Source organism: Saimiri boliviensis, chromosome 16 (assembly GCF_048565385.1).
Source record: "Saimiri boliviensis isolate mSaiBol1 chromosome 16, mSaiBol1.pri, whole genome shotgun sequence".
In the NCBI taxonomy this organism is placed as follows: Eukaryota; Metazoa; Chordata; class Mammalia; order Primates; family Cebidae; genus Saimiri; species Saimiri boliviensis.
Window position 1 is genome coordinate 72,489,194 of NC_133464.1, and position 5,528 is coordinate 72,494,721.

Here is a 5,528-nt window from a genome sequence, read left to right on the forward strand (position 1 = left end):
GCTCTAGGACGGCGCCCAGCTCGGTTGAGGGAGGAGCTTGCGCCACCGTTGGAAAATCCTGGAGGACGAGAAGGCGTTGCGCAGGGAGCCCCATCTGGGGAAGGCAGGTGTAGTGGGTGAACTTTTGCGTGTGTGGGGGAGTGGGGCGAGGGGGCGGGTGCAGCTTCTTTAGGGCCCAGGGACCTCTCTGTAGATGAAGGCATCCACTTCTTGCCAACTTTCTCCTCCTCTTACATCTTTTATGAGTTCCGCGCAGCCCCCGCCCTAAACAACTACTCTGGGTGCATCACCGCAAGCCCAGCTCCGACTGAGCTGCGTGGGGCATGGCCTTATCCTGGATGAGCTTCACCACAGACAGTGCTGGCTCAGCCTTCGCCGCGTGCCCCTCTGAATCCTATACCAAATCATCAAATGAGTTGAATAGGATTGCAGTTTCTGTCACTGCCAGGGAGACAGGCAGTCATGAGTCCCTACTAGGGAACTGGCGTAGAGAGTCATGTATCATGCCAGAACTGCGGAAAAGGAAGCTTTAACTGATCCGACCAACTTCAGTTACCAATCAGTGCTGAGACCTTGACCAGACAACTCTCCTGTATTCCTGTTTTTCTTTTTCTTTTTTCTTCCCTTTTTTTTAAATTGCATTTTAGGTTTTGGGGTACATGTGAAGAACATGGAAGATTGTTACATAGGTACACACGTGGCAGTGTGATTTGCTGCCTTCCTCCCCCTCACCTATATCTGGCATTTCTCCCCATGCCATCCCCCCCAACTCCCCAGCCCTGGCTGTCCCTCCCCTATTTCCCTCCAACAGACCCCAGTGTGTAGTGCTCCCCTCCCTGTGTCCATGTGTTCTCATTGTTCAACACCCGCCTATGAGTGAGAACATGCGGTGTTTGATTTTCTGCTCCTGTGTCAGTTTGCTGAGAATGATGGCTTCCAGGTTCATCCATGTCCCTACAATGGACACGAACTCATCATTTTTGATGGCTGCATAATATTCCATGGTGTATATGTACCACATTTTCCCATACAACCTATCATCAATGGGCATTTGGGTTGGTTCCAGGTCTTTGCTATTGTAAACTGTGCTGCAATGAACATTCGTGTGCATGTGTCCTTATAGCAGAACGATTTATAATCCTTTGGATATATACCCAGTAATGGGATTGCTGGGTCAAATGGGATTTCTATTTCTAGGTCCTTGAGTAATCGCCACAGTGATTTTCAACTGGAAAATGAGAGACTTGGATCACCTGTAGGTCTTCTTGACTCTGACATTCAACAATCCGTTTGCTCTGTGGCCTGCAAAGGGCTGAGTCCCTGAGAAGTGTTGGAGTGGCTACCTGTCCCGGAGCCCCTACTCTATTTGGTTCTGCTGTCTCACCGTGAGACCTATTTGTGGCCAGAAAAGCAAATCATGCACAATACAGAATCAGGCCACCCAAGTCTCAGTGACCACCAACACCTGCACGTATGCTTCCACTCACTAGGGCCCAGCTTCTAGGAGCCTGCTACCTCCACCCATGTTCAATTGTTCTCTAGGTAGAGACAGGCAGGGGCATCTGGCTTGACTAAGAGACTCTGTGGTAACAAAGTAAAGGCTCTCTGTCTCTTCCCTTCCTTCTCCAGGGCAATTGTGGGTGGGTGTGAATCTTTTCGATGTAGATCCGTCTGTGCCTGATGTAAAATGCAGGAGGATGGAAGGAGCTGTGTTGTCAAGAGGGCAGATTCAGAGAACCACTTCCCTCTGGGCACACTTGGATTGGCTTCCTGAATTTCACCTGCTCATGTGGCACTCTCCTGAGTTACCTTACATCCATCTACAGTCTGCTCTGTGATGCACTTAGTAAATTTTACCTTAGATTTTTTACTTGGCTTCATTGTAAGTAATAATATCTATGAAATGATTGGTGTGTGAGATACTGGTTGTATTTAGTATTTCAACGCACAATAAAACAGAGGGATAAGTCTTCCATGCTAAAATCATTCCAAATATCATTGGTTGTTCTCACAACTAATTTTGTGAAACACTGAGGCATATGAGAGGGCAGTTAGAACTGTTGACCTTCATTGGTCCTCAAAATTTCTTTTTGCATAAGATTCCTAGGCTCCAACCCTATTGTCTGGTTCATTCATACTCTGCAGAATTCTTCTTCTTCTTCTTCTTCTTCTTTTTTTTTTTTTTCAAATGAGATGGAATCTCATTCTGTCACCCAGGCTGGATTGCAGTGGTGTGACCTCGGCTGACTGCAACCTCCGCCTCCCTCGTTCAAGCAATTCTCTTACCTCAGACTCCCAAGTAGCTGGCATTACAGGTGCCCACCATCACGCCCAGCTAATTTTTAAATTTTAAGTAGAAATTAGTTTTCTCCATATTGGCCAGGCTGGTCTTGAACTCCTGACCTAAGGTGATCCTCTGGCCTTAGCCTCCCAAAGTGCTGGGATTACAGGTGTGAGCCACCCTGCCTGGCCCATACTCTACATGATACTAATGCAGTTCGTCCATTGAGAAACTCTGCCAACGTCATGAAATTGTCAGAGAGGGGAAAAGAACTTTTGATTGTTGGGCGAGTTTTTTTTATTTAGGCTGGTATATATCAGTTTTCTTTTCCTTGTCTTACCTTTGGTGACAAGGTAAGGTAACTTTTCTTTCCCTCAGTGTCCATTTTATAAGGCTTTTCTTGACACTTTCTAAACTTAGTTTCCTAGGGTTTCTACCCTATTTTCCTGGGATAAACGACCAGAAACTGGATGGCTTAAAGCAACGGAAATGGATTCTCTCTCAGATCTGGAGTCTGGAAATGAAATTGTCAGTTGATTCCTTCTGGAGGCTCTGTGAGAATTATTACACAAGTCCCTGTCTTGTTCATGGGGGAATGCGTTCCAACATCTCCATTAGATGCCTACAACCACAGATAGTAGTGAGCCTAAGTCTGTTCATCAGAACACATTTCTTTTCATTTCTTCCACCCACAAGCTTAATGACCCTTTCATCTTAACTAAGCTCTTATCCCATGCTAAGGCTGTAACTTTTGCAGTTTGAAGTGCAACAGCAAAACTGCACAACTTTCTTTTACCTTCTTTGCAATTTCACAGACAGACGTTTCCTTCGTACTGTAGATCTAAGCAACCTTAACCTGTGTGTTTTTTCTTTCCTTGTTAAGAACTTTCATCTTTTCACTCGAAGGAAGGACCTCGCAGTTTTTCTTTGGCATACTAAACTTGCCAGTATCACTACTCTTGTATTTTGAGGCCATTATGAAGTCAAATAAATGCTGCTTGAAGACAAACACTGTGAGTCCATCACAGTCAATTTGATAACCAAGAAGGTTTCTAAGTGGTTAATGGATAGGGAGCTTAGACACTGTGCATACACCGCTGTATCCTCAGGAGGTCTCTATACTGGAGAAAGGGATGATTCATATTTTGAGCGGGATGAAAACAGGACAGTGTGAGATTTTATTACACTACTCAGAATGGCAGCAACTTAAAACTTATGAATTGTTTATTTCTGGAATTTTCCATTGAATATTTTCAAATCACAGACCACAGGTAACTGAAACTGTGGAAAGTGAAATCTCAGATCAGAGGGGGACTACCGGGAATGGCCTTTTCCCAGCGCTCAGCAATCCTTGGTGTTCCTTGGCTTATAGGTAGATGCATTGCCCCAGTCCCTGCCTCTGACTTCAAATCATCTATGTGTTTCTTATTCCCTTCTTCCCTAGGACACTTTCACTGGATTTAGGGCCCATCATAATCCAGAATGATCTTATCTTGAGATTCTTAATTAAACTAAGTCTTCAAAGCCTTTTTTCCCCCCAAATAAGATCACATTTACAGGTTCATATATTTTTGGGGGGAGGCACCATTCAACTCACTACAGTTAGTATCAGTGATTGCCCAAACCCTCTGCTTTTGTGTGAGGGCATCCTACCTCCTCAGGGTGACATTGGGTAAACTCTAGTGATTTTAGGCTTTCGGGTAGCTGCCAAATTCAACAGGGCCACTTTGCAATTCTCAAAAAAAGGAAAAAAAATGATGGTCACTTAAATATGACACAGGGAAAACATGTAAATATGTTTTGTGGTCTTACTTTGTAAACTCAGTGATTCTATCTAATTTCTTCTTTCTCCTTATCTTTTTGGCTTAGGGTGCCTTGAAATGTCCTCTGTTTGATCTGTTATAAAACTCCTTTATTGCCTCTGTATTAGTCTGTTCTCATGCAGCTGATAAAGACATATCCAAGACTTGGTAATTTACAAAGGAAAGAGGCTTAGTTGACTCATAATTCCACATGGCTGGGGCCTCACAATCATGGTGGAAGGCAAGGAGGAGCAAAGTCACTTTTTATATGATGGCAGGCAAGAGAGAGCTTGTGCAGGGGAACTGCCCGTTTGTAAAACCATCAGATCTTATGAGACTTATTCACTACCACGAGGAGAACAGTATGGGGGAAACCACCCACATGACTTAATTGTCTCCACCTGGCCTTGACATGTGAAGATTATTACAATTCAAGGTCAGATTTGGGTAGGGACACAGTAAAACCGTATCAGCCTCCAAGAACAGTGAAGAATTGGGGAAGCTAGCCTGATATGGGAAGCAAAGCTTTTGTTCTTTTTATTTTAAAAAATTCCCCATGTAAGATATCTAGAACATTTTAGTTACCAAATTTACTTCCATAAGATGTCTTTATAGGTAGGACAGGTACCACTCAAAGGCCTGGGACTTTACAGGCAAGATTTAAAGACATAAGTTTTAGGGAGCACAATGATTTTTCACCTCCCCTTTGGTCTTATTCCGGGAGAAATGGGTTGTTGAAAAAAGTGTGGAATTTGGAATCAGATGGAGAGTCATTACATTTTGATGCTATCATTTACTATCTGTGTGAATTAAGCCAATCAACCTCTCAGCCTCATTTTCCTGATCTATAAAAGGAAAATAGTGTCTGCTTTATTAAATCGTTGTTGAGTGCTAAACACACACACACACACACACACACACGCATACACACACACACACACACACACACACACACACACACATACAAATTCCTAAGAGTTGTCTGCTGTCTGGTAAGTGCTAAAAAATACTAGCTCCATCTTTCCTTCATTGCAGTCATGCTCTGAAAGCAACATTCAGAAGTACTTTTAGTAATTTTCTTCTAGGTTATCAGGAAAAAAATGTTCACCATGGTTACTGCCTGACCTAATTTGTCTCTCACTTTCCTTTATTCCTTCATCTCAGCCTCCTTTTGATGTTTCTTTTATAAACTTTATCTTCTCTCTCATGCTCAATATCTTTTCTTTCAAGCAAGCTCTTATTCCATCAGCCACAATTTCAGAGACCTGTGTTCTGTAAAGGAACTCTAAGAAAATAACTGCTCATTTTCTGAGCATCTCTTCAATCCTTTAAAAAATTCATTTTTAATTATTTAAACCAGTCAAAGCATTTGTTATTGCTCACAACTAAGAATACTTTGGCTGAGGCCTGATATAAAGGCTGTACTTTGACAAGAAGAATGCAAA